We start from the raw sequence: 17,681 nt of genomic DNA on the forward strand, positions 1-17,681 counted from the left end.
ATACTGATGGACTAGACTCTCTACACAGTAAAACTACTGATGGACTAGAATCTACACAGTAAAACTACTGATGGACTAGACTCTCTACACAGTAAAACTACTGATGGACTAGACTCCACACAGTACAAATACTGATGGACTAGACTCTCTACACAGTAAAACTACTGATGGAATAGAATCTACACAGTAAAACTACTGATGGACTAGACTCTCTACACAGTAAAACTACTGATGGACTAGAATCTACACAGTAAAACTACTGATGGACAAGTCACTAGACTCTCTACACAGAAACTACTGATGGACTAGACTCTCTACACTGTAAAACTACTGACGGACTAGACTCTCTACACAGTAAAACTACTGATGGACTAGACTCTCTACACAGTAAAACTACTGATGGACTAGACTCTGTACACAGTAAAACTACTGATGGACTAGACTCTGTACAAAGTAAAACTACTGATGGACAAAACTCTACACAATAAAACTACTGATGGACTAGAATCTCTACACTGTAAAACTACTGATGGACTAGACTCACTACACAGTAAAACTACTGATGGACTAGACTCTGTACAAAGTAAAACTACTGATGGACAAAACTCTACACAATAAAACTACTGATGGACTAGACTCTCTACACTGTAAAACTACTGATGGACTAGACTCACTACACAGTAAAACTACTGATGGAATAGATTCTACACAGTAAAACTACTGATGGACAAAACTCTACACAGTAAAACTACTGATGGAATAGACTCTACACAGTAAAACTACTGATGGACAAGTCACTAGACTCACTACACTGTAAAACTACAGATGGAATAGAATCTCTACAAAGTAAAACTACTGATGGACAAAACTCTCTATACAGTAAAACTACTGATGGACAAATCACTAGACTCTCTACACAGTAAAACTACTGGTGGACTAGAATCTACACAGTAAAACTACTGATGGACTAGAATCTACACAGTAAAACTACTGATGGACTAGACTCTCTACACAGTAAAACTCCTCATGGAGTATATATACAGTGGGGCAAAAAAGTATTTAGTCAGCCACCAATTGTGCAAGTTCTCCCACTTAAAAAGATGAGAGAGGCCTGTAATTTCAACTATGACAGACAAAATGAGAAAAAAAATCCAGAAAATCACATTGTAGTCACCTACAAACAAGCAAGATTTCTGGCTCTCACAGACCTGTAACTTCTTCTTTAAGAAGCTCCTCTGTCCTCCACTCGTTACCTGTATTAATGGCACCTGTTTGAACTTGTTATCAGTATAAAAGACACATGTCCACAACCTCAAACAGTCACACTTCAAACTCCACTATGGCCAAGACCAAAGAGCTGTCAAAGGACACCAGAAACAAAATTGTAGACCTGCACCAGGCTGGGAAGACTGAATCTGCAATAGGTAAGCAGCTTGGTTTGAAGAAATCAACTGTGGGAGCAATTATTAGGAAATGGAAGACATACAAGACCACTGATAATCTCCTTTGATCTGGGGCTCCACGCAAGATCTCACCCCGTGGGGTCAAAATGATCACAAGAACGGTGAGCAAAAATCCCAGAACCACACGGGGGGACCTAGTGAATGACCTGCAGAGAGCTGGGACCAAAGTAACAAAGCCTACCATCAGTAACACACTACGCCGCCAGGGACTCAAATCCTGCAGTGCCAGACGTGTCCCCCTGCTTAAGCCAGTACATGTCCAGGCCCGTCTGATGTTTGCTAGAGAGCATTTGGATGATCCAGAAGAAGATTGGGAGAATGTCATATGGTCAGATGAAACCAAAATATAATGTGTCGGTATTGTGTGTCGATTTAATGAAAGGGAAAAAACAAATGTGGAATAACTAAAGGGGTCTGAATACTTCCCGAATGCACTGTATATCTCTGGATAAAGAGATCCCAGTCATGCAACCTCAGCATATCTATTAATTGGTCTATTTACATCTCAAGTCCTGAGTCTTTCATCCTTTGTTCCCTTGAATGAATATAATTAGTTGAGAGACAGACAGACTTAGCAGAAGCTGATAAACGAGAGGAAAAACAAACTCATGGACTAGACTCTATACAGTAAAACTACTGACGGACTAGACTCTATACAGTAAAACTACTGATGGACTAGACTCTATACAGTAAAACTACTGATGGACTAGACTCTCTACACAGTAAAACTACTGACGGACTAGACTCTCTACACAGTAAAACTACTGATGGACTAGACTCTCTACACAGTAAAACTACTGATGGACTAGACTCTCTACACAGTAAAACAACTCATGGACTAGACTCCACACTCTAAAACTATTCCATTAATTATGTTCAACATAGGAGGGCCAAGCACAGGAAGTAGCTCTTTCAGTTTATTATTCGGAATAGGGACCAGTATGCAACTGGAAGGTTTAGAGGCCATTACTTTTTTCATCAATCTGTCAAGAGATATAGTATTAAAAAACTTGAGTGTCTCCCTTGATCCCAGGTCCTGGCAGTGTTGTGCAGACTCAGGACAACTGAGTTGTGGAGAAATAAACAGATTTAAAGAGAAGTACGTAATTTGCTTTCTAATGATCATGATCTTTTCGTCAAAGAAGTTGATGAATTTATCACTGCTAAAGTGAAGGGCATCCTCTCTTGGGGAATGCTGCTTTTTAGTTAGCTTTGCGACAGTATCTAACTACATTTTGGATTGTTCTTATTCTCCTCAATTATGTTGGAAAAGTAGGATGTTGGAGGAGCAGCGAGAGTTCTTCGATATTGGTTCTGTCTTTCCAAGCTAGTCAGATGCCATTTCCATTCCAAGTTTCTGGAAGCGTGCTTCATAGCTCTGGTATTTTCTGTATACCATGGAGCAAATGTAATTACATTTTTAGGGGGTGTGACTGCATCTAGGGTATTACGCATGGTTAAATTTAGATCCCCAAATGGGTGGTAAACTCATTTTTGTACTCAGACGTCCTTGGGTAGGCGGAGGGAGTCAGGAAGGGCATCTAGGAATCAAATCAAATCTTTGGGTTGTCTGAGAATATATAGCATGGCTTTTGATAATCCTTGGTTGGTGTCTGAGAAGATTATTTATTGCGATTGCAAACTTAATAAAATGGTGGTCTGATAGTCCAGGATTATGAGGAAAAACATTTAGATCCACAATATTTATTCCACGAGACAAAACTAGATACAGGGTACGACTGATCCAGGATATGACTGTGGCCACGCGTAGGTCCGGGGCCATGTTGAACAAAACCCACTGAGTTGATGATGGCTCCGAAAGCCTTTTGGAGTGGGTCTATGGACTTTTCCATGTGAATATTGAAGTCCCCAAACATTATAAATGCTATCTGCTATGACTACAAGGTCCAATAGGAATTCAGTGAACTCAGTGAGGAGCCCCGTAAACAGTAGCTATAAAAAGTGATTGAGTAGGCTGCATAGATTTCATGACTACAAAACTAAGACGTTGGTAAATTCTGTTAAATGCAGAGTTTTGATTTACATTTTTATTAAAAGTAAAAAACCTTATCTTAGGCTAACCCCTGACTTAGTCAGCCAGATGCGGTGATAAACAGCTGTTATTTTCAGCTGTTCATGTGCTGGCTACCTAGCATTAGGCTTTGATCTCTTTAGTGGCGTGGAGCTTTTGCTTATGGACAGTTTATTGGAGCCTGTTCCTGATGGAGCCTGTGATATCTGTTCCTGATGGAGCCTGTTCCTGATGGGGCCTGTGATATCTGTTCCTGATGGAGCCTGTGATATCTGTTCCTGATGGAGCCTGTGATATCTGTTCCTGATGGAGCCTGTTCCTGATGGAGCCTGTGATATCTGTTCCTGATGGAGCCTGTGATATCTGTTCCTAATGGAGCCTGTGATATCTGTTCCTGTTGGAGCCTGTTCCTGATGCAGCCTGTGATATCTGTTCCTGTTGGAGCCTGTGATATCTGTTCCTGTTGGAGCCTGTGATATCTGTTCCTGATGGAGCCTGTGATATCTGTTCCTGATGGAGCCTGTGATATCTGTTCCTAATGGAGCCTGTGATATCTGTTCCTAATGGAGCCTGTGATATCTGTTCCTGTTGGAGCCTGTTCCTGATGCAGCCTGTGATATCTGTTCCTGTTGGAGCCTGTGATATCTGTTCCTGTTGGAGCCTGTGATATCTGTTCCTGATGGAGCCTGTGATATCTGTTCCTGATGGAGCCTGTGATATCTGTTCCTGATGGAGCCTGTTCCTGATGCAGCCTGTGATATCTGTTCCTGATGGAGCCTGTGATATCTGTTCCTGTTGGAGCCTGTGATATCTGTTCCTGATGGAGCCTGTGATATCTGTTCCTGATGGAGCCTGTGATATCTGTTCCTGATGCAGCCTGTGATATCTGTTCCTGATGGAGCCTGTGATTTCTGTTCCTGTTGGAGCCTGTGATATCTGTTCCTGATGGAGCCTGTGATATCTGTTCCTGTTGGAGCCTGTGATATCTGTTCCTGATGCAGCCTGTGATATCTGTTCCTGATGGAGCCTGTGATATCTGTTCCTGTTGGAGCCTGTGATATCTGTTCCTGTTGGAGCCTGTGATATCTGTTCCTGATGGAGCCTGTGATATCTGTTCCTGATGGAGCCTGTTCCTGATGCAGCCTGTGATATCTGTTCCTAATGGAGCCTGTGATATCTGTTCCTGTTGGAGCCTGTGATATCTGTTCCTGTTGGAGCCTGTGATATCTGTTCCTGTTGGAGCCTGTGATATCTGTTCCTGTTGGAGCCTGTGATATCTGTTCCTGATGGAGCCTGTGATATCTGTTCCTGATGGAGCCTGTGATATCTGTTCCTGATGGAGCCTGTTCCTGATGCAGCCTGTGATATCTGTTCCTGATGGAGCCTGTGATATCTGTTCCTGTTGGAGCCTGTGATATCTGTTCCTGATGGAGCCTGTGATATCTGTTCCTGATGGAGCCTGTGATATCTGTTCCTGATGCAGCCTGTGATATCTGTTCCTGATGGAGCCTGTGATTTCTGTTCCTGTTGGAGCCTGTGATATCTGTTCCTGATGGAGCCTGTGATATCTGTTCCTGTTGGAGCCTGTTCCTGATGCAGCCTGTGATATCTGTTCCTGATGGAGCCTGTGATATCTGTTCCTGTTGGAGCCTGTGATATCTGTTCCTGTTGGAGCCTGTGATATCTGTTCCTGATGGAGCCTGTGATATCTGTTCCTGATGGAGCCTGTTCCTGATGGAGCCTGTTCCTGTTGGAGCCTGTGATATCTGTTCCTGATGGAGCCTGTGATATCTGTTCCTGATGGAGCCTGTTCCTGATGCAGCCTGTGATATCTGTTCCTGATGGAGCCTGTGATATCTGTTCCTGTTGGAGCCTGTGATATCTGTTCCTGATGGAGCCTGTGATATCTGTTCCTGATGGAGCCTGTGATATCTGTTCCTGATGCAGCCTGTGATATCTGTTCCTGATGGAGCCTGTGATTTCTGTTCCTGTTGGAGCCTGTGATATCTGTTCCTGATGGAGCCTGTGATATCTGTTCCTGTTGGAGCCTGTTCCTGATGCAGCCTGTGATATCTGTTCCTGATGGAGCCTGTGATATCTGTTCCTGTTGGAGCCTGTGATATCTGTTCCTGTTGGAGCCTGTGATATCTGTTCCTGATGGAGCCTGTGATATCTGTTCCTAATGGAGCCTGTGATATCTGTTCCTGTTGGAGCCTGTGATATCTGTTCCTGATGGAGCCTGTGATATCTGTTCCTGATGGAGCCTGTGATATCTGTTCCTAATGGCCCAAAGAGGAAACTTTCTAAACAAGCGAGTGAAAAAGAGAGAGCCAAGATCCAGCACCACTCAGGTGAAGAGAGCCAAGTTCAGCACCACTCAGGTGAAGAGAGCCAACATCCAGCACCACTCGGGTGAAGGGAAACAACATCCAGCACCACTCAGGTGAAGGGAAACAACATCCAGCACCACTCGGGTGAAGGGAAACAACATCCAGCACCACTCAGGTGAAGGGAAACAAGATCCAGCACCACTCAGGTGAAGGGAAACAAGAAACTTTAAAAGCTGCCCTTGATTTGTCACCAAAGCCCCATACACTACCCACCATTGCAACCTGTACGCTCTTGTTAGTTGGCCCTCGCTTCATACTCGTCGCCAAACCCACTGGCTACAGGTTATCTACAAGTCTCTGCTAAGTAAAGCGCCACCTTATCTCAGCTTACTAGTCACCATAGCAGCACCCACTCGTAGCACCCGCTCCAGCAGGTATATCTCACTGGTCACCCCCAAAGCCAATTCCTCCTTTGGTCGTCTTTCCTTCCAGTTCTCTGCTGCCCATGACTGGAACGAATTGCAAAAATCTCTGAAGCTGGAGACTCACATCTCCCTCACTAGCTTTAAGCACCAGCTGTCAGAGCAGCTCACAGATCACTGCACCTGTACATAGCCCATCTGTAAACAGCCCATCTATCTACCTACCTCATCCCCATACTGGTATGTCTTTATTTATCTTGCTCCTTTGCACCCCAGTATCTCTACCTGCACATTCATCTTCTGCCGATCTACCATTCCAGTGTTTAATTGCTATATTGTAATTACTTCGCCACCATGGCCTATTTATTTCCTTAACTTACCTCATTTGCACTCACTGTATATAGAATTTTCTTTTGTTCTACTGTATTATTGACTGTATGTTTTGTTTATTCCATGTGTAACTCTGTGTTATTGTATGTGTCGAATTGCTACACTTTATCTTGGCCAGGTCGCAGTTGCAAATGAGAACTTGTTCTCAACTAGCCTACCTAGTTAAATAAAGGTGAAATAAAAATAAAATAAAATGTAAACAGCATTTTTTTTTAAAAACACGATAAAAAAAATCCAAAAGTGATACACTACACAAGCCTAAGATCACCATGTTCAATGCCGACCTTTGGCTGGAGTGCTGTAAATCTCGTCTCCATTGGACTCTGGAGAGGTGGGAATGCGTTCTCTGGAGTGATGAATCACACTTCACCATCTGGCAGTCTGACGGACCAATCTGGGTTTGGCAGATGCCAGGAGAGCTCTACCTGCCCACATGCATAGTGCCAACAGTTTGGTGGAGTAGGAATAATGGTCTGGGGCTGTTTTTCATGGTTCGGGCCTCTTAGATCCAGTGAAGCGAAATCGTAACGCTACAGCATACAATGGCATTCTAGACGATTCTGTGCTTCCAACTTTGTGGCAACAAAACAGATTGGGGAAGGCCCTTTCCTATTTCCGCATGACAAAGCCCCTGTAAACAAAGTAAGGTATTATTACATGTAGCCTAACTGTATAACCCAACCAGGATACCGTTTCTATTGAGTTCTGTTGGTTAAAACCCAACCAGGATACCGTTTCTATTGAGTTCTGTTGGTTAAAACCCAACCAGGATACCGTTTCTATTGAGTTCTGTTGGTTAAAACCCAACCAGGGATTGAGTTCTGTTGGTTATAACCCAACCAGGATACCGTTTCTATTGAGTTCTGTTGGTTAAAACCCAACCAGGATACCGTTTCTATTGAGTTCTGTTGGTTATAACCCAACCAGGATACCGTTTCTATTGAGTTCTGTTGGTTATAACCCAACCAGGATACCGTTTCTATTGAGTTCTGTTGGTTAAAACCCAACCAGGATACCGTTTCTATTGAGTTCTGTTGGTTATAACCCAACCAGGATACCGTTTCTATTGAGTTCTGTTGGTTATAACCCAACCAGGATACCGTTTCTATTGAGTTCTGTTGGTTATAACCCAACCAGGACACCGTTTCTATTGAGTTCTGTTGGTTTCTATTGAGTTCTGTTGGTTAAAACCCAACCAGGATTCCGTTTCTATTGAGTTCTGTTGGTTAAAACCCAACCAGGATACCGTTTCTATTGAGTTCTGTTGGTTAAAACCCAACCAGGATACCGTTTCTATTGAGTTCTGTTGGTTAAAACCCAACCAGTTTATTGAGTTCTGTTGGTTAAAACCCAACCAGGATACCGTTTCTATTGAGTTCTGTTGGTTAAAACCCAACCAGGATACCATTTCTATTGAGTTCTGTTGGTTAAAACCCAACCAGGATACCGTTTCTATTGAGTTCTGTTGGTTAAAACCCAACCAGGATACCGTTTCTATTGAGTTCTGTTGGTTAAAACCCAACCAGGATTAGTTCTGGTTTTATTGATAGTTCTATTGAGTCTGTTGGTTATAACCCAACCAGGATACCGTTTCTATTGAGTTCTGTTGGTTAAAACCCAACCAGGATACCGTTTCTATTGAGTTCTGTTGGTTAAAACCCAACCAGGATACCGTTTCTATTGAGTTCTGTTGGTTATAACCCAACCAGGATACCGTTTCTATTGAGTTCTGTTGGTTATAACCCAACCAGGATACCGTTTCTATTGAGTTCTGTTATTATAACCCAACCAGGAGTTCTGTTGGTTATAACCCAACCAGGATTCCGTTTCTATTGAGTTCTGTTGGTTATAACCCAACCAGGATACCGTTTCTATTGAGTTCTGTTGGTTAAAACCCAACCAGGATACCGTTTCTATTGAGTTCTGTTGGTTCTGTTCTGTTGGTTATAACCCAACCAGGATTCCGTTTCTATTGAGTTCTGTTGGTTAAAACCCAACCAGGATTCCGTTTCTATTGAGTTCTGTTTTATATTGAGTTCTGTTGGTTAAACCCAACCAGGATACCGTTTCTATTGAGTTCTGTTGGTTATAACCCAACCAGGATTCCGATTGAGTTCTGTTGGTTATAACCCAACCAGGATTCCGTTTCTATTGAGTTCTGTTGGTTATAAACCCAACCAGGATTCTATTGAGTTCTGTTGGTTAAAACCCAACCAGGATACCGTTTTATTGAGTTCTATTGAGTTCTGTTGGTTAAAACCCAACCAGGATTCCGTTTCTATTGAGTTCTATTGAGTTCTGTTGGTTATAACCCAACCAGGATACCAGGATACCGTTCCTATTGAGTTCTGTTGGTTAAAACCCAACCAGGATACCGTTTGAGTTCTGTTGGTTAAAACCCAACCAGGATACCGTTTCTATTGAGTTCTGTTGGTTAAAACCCAACCAGGATACCGTTTCTATTGAGTTCTGTTGGTTAAAACCCAACCAGGATACCGTTTCTATTGAGTTCTGTTGGTTAAAACCCAACCAGGATACCGTTTCTATTGAGTTCTGTTGGTTAAAACCCACCCAGGACACCGTTTCTATTGAGTTCTGTTGGTTAAAACCCAACCAGGATACCGTTTCTATTGAGTTCTGTTGGTTAAAACCCAACCAGGATACCGTTTCTATTGAGTTCTGTTGGTTATAACCCAACCAGGATACCGTTTCTATTGAGTTCTGTTGGTTAAAACCCAACCAGGATACCGTTTCTATTGAGTTCTGTTGGTTAAAACCCAACCAGGATTCCGTTTCTATTGAGTTCTGTTGGTTATAACCCAACCAGGATACCGTTTCTATTGAGTTCTGTTGGTTAAAACCCAACCAGGATACCGTTCCTATTGAGTTCTGTTGGTTAAAACCCAACCAGGATACCGTTTGAGTTCTGTTGGTTAAAACCCACCCAGGACACCGTTTCTATTGAGTTATGTTGGTTATAACCCAACCAGGATACCGTTTGTGTTCTGTTGGTTAAAACCCAACCAGGATACCGTTTGTGTTCTGTTGGTTAAAACCCAACCAGGATACCATTTCTATTGAGTTCTTAATCATGGTCAGATGAATCCTGTCAGTCTTTTCACTAGCCCATATCATGGTCAGATTAATCCTGGCAGTCTTTTCACTAGCCCATATCATGGTCAGATTAATCCTGGCAGTCTTTTCACTAGCCCATATCATGGTCAGATTAATCCTGGCAGTCTTTTCACTAGCCCATATCATGGTCAGATTAATCCTGGCAGTCTTTTCACTAGCCCATATCATGGTCAGATTAATCCTGGCAGTCTTTTCACTAGCCCATATCATGGTCAGATTAATCCTGGCAGTCTTTTCACTAGCCCATATCATGGTCAGATTAATCCTGGCAGTCTTTTCACTAGCCCATATCATGGTCAGATTAATCCTGGCAGTCTTTTCACTAGCCCATATCATGGTCAGATTAATCCTGTCAGTCTTTTCACTAGCCCATATCATGGTCAGATTAATCCTGGCAGTCTTTTCACTAGCCCATATCATGGTCAGATTAATCCTGTTAGTCTTTTCACTAGCCCATATCATGGTCAGATTAATCCTGTCACTCTTTTCACTAGCCCATATCATGGTCAGATTAATCCTGGCAGTCTTTTCACTAGCCCATATCATGGTCAGATTAATCCTGGCAGTCTTTTCACTAGCCCATATCATGGTCAGATTAATCCTGTTAGTCTTTTCACTAGCCCATATCATGGTCAGATTAATCCTGTCAGTCTTTTCACTAGCCCATATCATGGTCAGATTAATCCTGGCAGTCTTTTCACTAGCCCATATCATGGTCAGATTAATCCTGTCAGTCTTTTCACTAGCCCATATCATGGTCAGATTAATCCTGTCAGTCTTTTCACTAGCCCATATCATGGTCAGATTAATCCTGGCAGTCTTTTCACTAGCCCATATCATGGTCAGATTAATCCTGGCAGTCTTTTCACTAGCCCATATCATGGTCAGATTAATCCTGGCAGTCTTTTCACTAGCCCATATCATGGTCAGATTAATCCTGTCAGTCTTTTCACTAGCCCATATCATGGTCAGATTAATCCTGGCAGTCTTTTCACTAGCCCATATCATGGTCAGATTAATCCTGGCAGTCTTTTCACTAGCCCATATCATGGTCAGATTAATCCTGTCAGTCTTTTCACTAGCCCATATCATGGTCAGATTAATCCTGGCAGTCTTTTCACTAGCCCATATCATGGTCAGATTAATCCTGGCAGTCTTTTCACTAGCCCATATCATGGTTAGATGAAACAAAAATAGCTCTCTTTCACAAGATGTGTTTTTAATTCATGTCAATTTACCAATATTTCTGAAAATAGATATATATGGCGTTTTGCAATGAAACTCTTCTGTCCACCATTATCCTTGTTGTTCCTCCCCTGTTCAGATGATTAACCTGTAGTCTGTCAGGTGCTTGGTACCACAGTTGTTCAGCTCTGCTGTCGCAACGTTCTCCAGCATTCAAACATCCATCATTGCTCTCTGTACAGATAAATAAAGTCCTACTGTAACAACATCATAAATATTAGCATGGTTTTAAAGATCGACTGTGAGTATGACATGCCAGGGTGAGTTAAGGATTTATGAACCTGTTGAATTGCTACATGAGCTGCCTTTTGGCTCTTGCAGGAGCAGCTTGGTTTAGTCTGTTTTCAATACATTCAAATACAATCCAGTATTTATGCTGCTGTAGTTTATGTGTCGGGGGGCTAGGGTCAGTCTGTTATACCTGGAGTACTTCTCCTGTCTCAGCCTCCAGTATTTATGCTGCTGTAGTTTATGTGTCGGGGGGCTAGGGTCAGTCTGTTATACCTGGAGTACTTCTCCTGTCTCAGCCTCCAGTATTTATGCTGCTGTAGTTTATGTGTCGGGGGGCTAGGGTCAGTCTGTTATATCTGGAGTACTTCTCCTGTCTCAGCCTCCAGTATTTATGCTGCTGTAGTTTATGTGTCGGGGGGCTAGGGTCAGTCTGTTATACCTGGAGTACTTCTCCTGTCTTATCCGGTGTCCTGTGTGAATTTAAATATGCTCTCTCTAATTCTCTCTTTCTCTCTCTCGGAGGACCTGAGACCTAGGACCATGCCTCAGTACTACCTGGCCTGATGACTCCTTGCTGTCCCCAGTCCACCTGGCCGTGCTGCTGCTCCAGTTCTAACTGTTCTGCCTGCGGCAATTTTTTTACAAAATTTACACCATTATTTAACCTTTATTTAACTAGGCAAGTCAGTTAAGAACACATTCTTATTTTCAATGATGGCCTAGGAACAGTGGGTTAACTGCCTCGTTCAGAGGCAGAACGACAGATTTTCACCTTGTCAGCTCGGGGGATCCAATCTTGCAACCTTACAGTTAACTAGTCCAACGCAATAACGACCATTGCACTCCACAAGGAGACTGACTGCCTGTTACGCGAATGCAGTAAAACAAGGTAAGTTGCTAGCTAGCATTAAACTTATCTTATAAAAAACAATCAATCATAATCACTAGTTAACTACACATGGTTGATGATATTACTAGATATTATCTAGCGTGTCCTGCATTGCGTATAATCTGACTGAGCGTACAAGTATCTGACTAAACGGTGGTAGGCAGAAGCAGGCGCGTAAACATTCATTCAAACAGCACTTTCGTGCGTTTTGCCAGCAGCTCTTCGTTGTGCATCAAGCATTGCACTGTTTGACTTCAAGCCTATCAACTCCCGAGATGAGGCTGGTGTGACCGAAGTGAAATGGCTGGCTAGTTAGCGCGTGCTAATAGTGTTTCAAACGTCACTCGCTCTGAGCCTTGGGGTGGTTGTTTCCCTTGCTCTGCATGGGTAACGCTGCTTTGATGTGGTGGCTGTTGTCGATGTGTTCCTGGTTCGAGCCCAAGGAGGAGCGAGGAGAGGGACGGAAGCTATACTGTTACACTGGCAATACTAAAGTGCATATAAGAACATCCAATAGTCAAAGGTAAATGAAATACAAATGGTACAGAGGGAAATAGTCCTATAATAACTACAACCTAAAACTTCTTACCTGGGAATATTGAAGACTCATGTTAAAAGGAACCACCAGCTTTCATATGTTCTCATGTTCTGAGCAAGGAACTGAAACGTAAGCTTTCTTACATGGCACATATTGCACTTTTACTTTCTTCTCCAACACTTTGTTTTTGCATTATTTAAACCAAATTGAACATGTTTCATTATTTAAACCAAATTGAACATGTTTCATTATTTACTTGAGACTAAATTGATTTTATTGATGTATTATATTAAGTTAAAATAAGTGTTCATTCAGTATTGTTGTAATTGTCATTATTACAAAAAAAAATTTATTAAATTGTCCGATTAATCGGTATAGGCTTTTTTGGTCCTCCAATAATGGGTATCTGTATAGGCGTTGAAAAATCATAATCGGTCAACCTCTAATTTGAACATCTTGGCCATGTTTTGTTTGTCTCCACCCGGCACAGCCAGAAGAGGACTGGCCACTGATGTAAGAAGGGCTATATAAATACATTTGATTTGATTTGTCTGTTTCCAATACATTCAGACAGGCTTTGTTTAGTCTGTTTCCAATACATTCAGACAGGCTTTGTTTAGTCTGTTTTCAATACGTTCAGACAGGCTTTCCTCCAAACACGTCAGTATATGAGCTGAGTATCTGTGAGGCACAGCTGTGTTATCCCTGATCCTCTGCTAATCATCCTCTAACACACCATCTCCATGGTGATGATGAGCCCAATCACTCCTCCACACCACTTTAGAGGAGTGACTGTGATTGGTTGACAAGTTATTTGGTGTTTGTGTCACACCCACACAACAACAACAGGATGCTCATTCTGACAAGGGTGTGTCTACAATATATCATGAAGATAATGAACTTGTAAACCGGGTTAGAATAAATAACCTCAGGACCATACCAGAATCCTGAACTAGGCTGATACAACATCACCTATGTTTTATATAATGATTGATTGGTTGATTGACCGACCAATTGTTTAGAGTGAGCGAGATCCCCACCAATAGAGCCTGTACCAGAGTCTGAGTCTGTTTAAAGCAGGAGTCATACAGAGCAACATGACCATAAAGACACACAGCAACACTGTTGCTACCCAGACAGTCTGCCAGACTACTGGGTATCAAGGTTGATCCACTATACACTGTTGCTACCCAGACAGTCTGCCAGACTACTGGGTATCAAGGTTGATCCACTATACACTGTTGCTACCCAGACAGTCTGCCAGACTACTGGGTATCAAGGTTGATCCACTATACACTGTTGCTACCCAGACAGTCTGCCAGACTACTGGGTATCAAGGTTGATCCAATATACACTGTTGCTACCCAGACAGTCTGCCAGACTACTGGGTATCAAGGTTGATCCAATATACACTGTTGCGACCCAGCCAGTCTGCCAGGCTACTGGGTATCAAGGTTGATCCAATATACACTGTTGCGACCCAGCCAGTCTGCCAGGCTACTGGGTATCAAGGTTGATCCAATATACACTGTTGCGACCCAGCCAGTCTGCCAGGCTACTGGGTATCAAGGTTGATCCAATATACACTGTTGCGACCCAGCCAGTCTGCCAGGCTACTGGGTATCAAGGTTGATCCACTATATTGTGTGGTAGTAACCTAAATACCATTCATATTGTGTGGTAGTAACATACAGTGCATTCAGAAAGTATTCAGACCCAATGACTTTTTCCACATTTTCCATGTTTAAACAAAATAAAAGATTGAAATATCACATTTACAGAAGTTCAGGGTTCAAGTCCGGTCTCCGGCGGGGCCACTCAAGGACATTCAGAGACTTGTCCCGAAGCCACTCCTGCGTTGTCTTGGCTGTGTGCTTAGGATCGTTGTCCTGTTGGAAGGTGAACCTTCACCCTAGTCTGAGGTCCTGAGCGCTCTGGAGCAGGTTTTCATCAAGGATCTCTCTGTACTTTGCTTCGTTCATCTTTCCCTCGATCCTGACTAGTCTCCCAGTCCCTGCCACTGAAAAAATATCCCCACAGCATGATGCTGCCACCACCATGCGTCATCGTAGGGATGGTGCCAGGTTTCCTCCAGACGTGATGCTTGGCGTTCAGGCCAAAGAGTTCAATCTTGGCTTCATCAGACCAGAGAATCTTGCTTGTCTGAGAGTCCTTTAGGTGGCTTTTGGCAAACTCCAAGCGGGCTGTCATGTGCCTTTTACTGAGGAGTGGCTTCCGTCTGGCCACTCTACCCTAAAGGCCTGATTGGTGCAGTGCTGCAGAGATGGGAGAAACTTCCATAAAGAAAGATGAACCTTGGAGCTCTGTTAGGGGGTTAACTGCCTGTTGAGGGGCAGAATGACAGATTTGTACCTTGTCAGCACGGGGGTTTGAACTTGCAACCTTCCGGTTACTAGTCCAACACTCTAACCACTAGGCTACCCTGCTGCTATGAGTGTCATAGCAAAGGGTCTGAATTCTTATTTAAATAAGGTATTTCTGTTTTGCACCAATTTCTAAAAACCTGTTTTCGCTTTATCATGATTGGGTATTGTGTGTAGATTGATAAGGATTTTTAGAATGAGGCTGTAGCGTAACAAAATGTGGAAAAGGTGAAGGGGTCTGAATACTTTCTGAATGCACTGTAAATACCATTCATATTGTGTGGTAGTAACCTCAAATGGTCACATACGCGTTTAACAGATGTTATTGTGGGTGTAGCGAAATGCTTGTAACCTAAATACCATTCTTTGACTCAGGCATTGGAATTTCACACTATCTTAAGCATACATTATCGACCCTTCCTAATTCCCCATAGAATCCCCTCTTCAGGGTAAACCTCTGCTTTCAAAAAGCATATCATTTTACTCTTCTGGGTAAACCTCTGCTTTCAAAAAGCATATCATTTTACTCTTCTGGGTAAACCTCTGCTTTCAAAAAGCATATCATTTTACTCTTCTGGGTAAACCTCTGCTTTCAAAAAGCATGTCATTTTACTCTTCTGGGTAAACCTCTGCTATCACTGGCCACGTTTACATGCGCACAAATATCTCATTTACAATAGTATTGGGATATTGTTGTATTCTGTTTTTGAGTTTACACATATCCCGTTTACAATAACCCAAAAAGGTTTGTATTCCGGTTATGAGAAATCCTGATAAGATACCTGGGATATGGTGATCTTAGACAGGTTACTGTGGCATGTCAACATCTTATCCCCTATACTGTCTGCGCATGCTCAGTTTCGCATAAATTTTGTGTGATGAAGTCATCTGATTGTCCAACAAATCACTTCCAAAAGTAGGCTACCTACACATTTCAATACACCATAATCATTTATTTGGATGATACTCCATACTGGACGGGATAGCCAGGTTTCTGTTTAGAATTTCGGGACATTTGGTAGGCCATTTGTTCGTCAACTATATAGTTAGATACATGCAGCTTCTCTTCTGTCATAAATTGTTGCCCTATGAGACTAAATAACGTATAGTGCTCACCAGAATAATGTCTTACATCGATAGAATTAATGTATTAGTAATCTAGTTAACATCGGTAAAGTTGTCTGTTTCGTTTAGGGACCGGGTAGAAAACGTATTAACTCCAAAACAGTGGAAAGATTGGTCCTGTTCAAAACGTCCAATGTCATCAGTTTGACTGGTTTTAAGGAAAAGAAAAGCTGAGGAAATGATGAAACACCTTTCTGATAGGACAGTTGGTCTTGTGTGCATATTTGATGTGGTTGAAATACTGTTGGCTTGCATAACAGTGTCAAAGACAACACATTACAGCGCATTCCCATTTTCTCAAGAGATGCTGAAAGAAAGAAATATTTCTCCACTCCTGTTCCCGAGACAGAACAAATGTTATTTTATCATTTTTACTGCAAGAAATGCATAATTCTGCAGGAATTAATATTATATAACGCTACATTTGAGAGGTTATAGACCTACAGCCAGTGTCCATATTTCAGTTACTACTCAATTTAATCCGTATGAATTTAAATGAGGACTATTATGTTTATTCATGAATACAGGGATACTCGTGAGCAGGATATCAAAGGTCCATGTTAAGAGTTTATCCCGAATAAGACCGTAAGCAGAATAGGAGCTACTATACACCAAAGATGTATTGATAATAAACTAAAAGGATAACTGTCGATGAACTAATATAGCGTGTAGACAGCTGTTTCTTAAATGTCAGTTTAAGTCCATTAAGTCACTGAACTTTTCTTACCGTAGGTAGATTGTTTCCACACAAAAAAAATATCCGTTCGCCAAAGTTCCTAAAACGGTTCCGTATGTCGAAACATTCACATTTTATATTAATCCAATGTGCACAGTTTTAACCATCTTCCAAAAAGAAAATTAGCCTACATACAGCATCTTCCAAAGAGGTGAGTCGGTTATTATTATACCAGTCGTCCCATCTCCCAACTAGCTACATTCACAACCACTTTTCTGATGATTGTAAATGATGTTTTATGCATTTTTGGGAAACATTCTCAACTGTATACCATTGGCTGAGCGTTGTCAAATGACGTCACTCTTGCTGACATTGATTGGCTGAACACCTTGTCAGTCTGTAGTGAGCGAGATTCCACGTGTGCACTTTTACCCCGGCTGCTTGGAGTCCCACTCCAGAGAGACAAATCAAATCCGCTACTTGTTGATTGAGTCAATTGATGGACGTATGTAGTGCGCCATACATATTCTATCCACAATGATACAGTAGCCTACTAGGATTTTTCGTTGGTCTCCAGTTTTAATGTGGCTTTATGGTGTATTCGAATATTATATTCCTCACATTTTCATTTTTTTTAAATGAATTAATTCACTACTTTGTGAAAGATTATCCCCAAATTAAAGAACCTTTTGATTTTAGACTATAGTGTGAAAATTAACAGAAAGGGTTTTAATATACAACTTTAGTTCACATGATGATAGTCGTGTCTGCGCTTCACTCTGGATGCGGTTAGGAGACGAACGCTGACAGGCAGGACACAA

At 42.1% G+C, this 17,681-nt stretch overlaps 1 protein-coding gene across 1 annotated transcript in view; it reads right to left on the reverse strand.

The window, feature by feature from the left end:
- The window catches only part of tmem45a (transmembrane protein 45a), a 41,909-nt gene extending 24,744 nt beyond the window's left edge, over positions 1-17,165 (reverse strand). The window contains exon 1 of the mRNA XM_065009458.1: positions 16,912-17,165. The gene's annotated coding sequence lies outside the window, so the exon portion shown is untranslated. The remainder of the gene's footprint in view (positions 1-16,911) is intronic.
- Between the last annotated feature and the right edge of the window lie 516 nt (positions 17,166-17,681).

The sequence above is a fragment of the Oncorhynchus nerka genome, linkage group LG25, assembly GCF_034236695.1.
Source record: "Oncorhynchus nerka isolate Pitt River linkage group LG25, Oner_Uvic_2.0, whole genome shotgun sequence".
In the NCBI taxonomy this organism is placed as follows: domain Eukaryota; kingdom Metazoa; phylum Chordata; class Actinopteri; order Salmoniformes; family Salmonidae; genus Oncorhynchus; species Oncorhynchus nerka.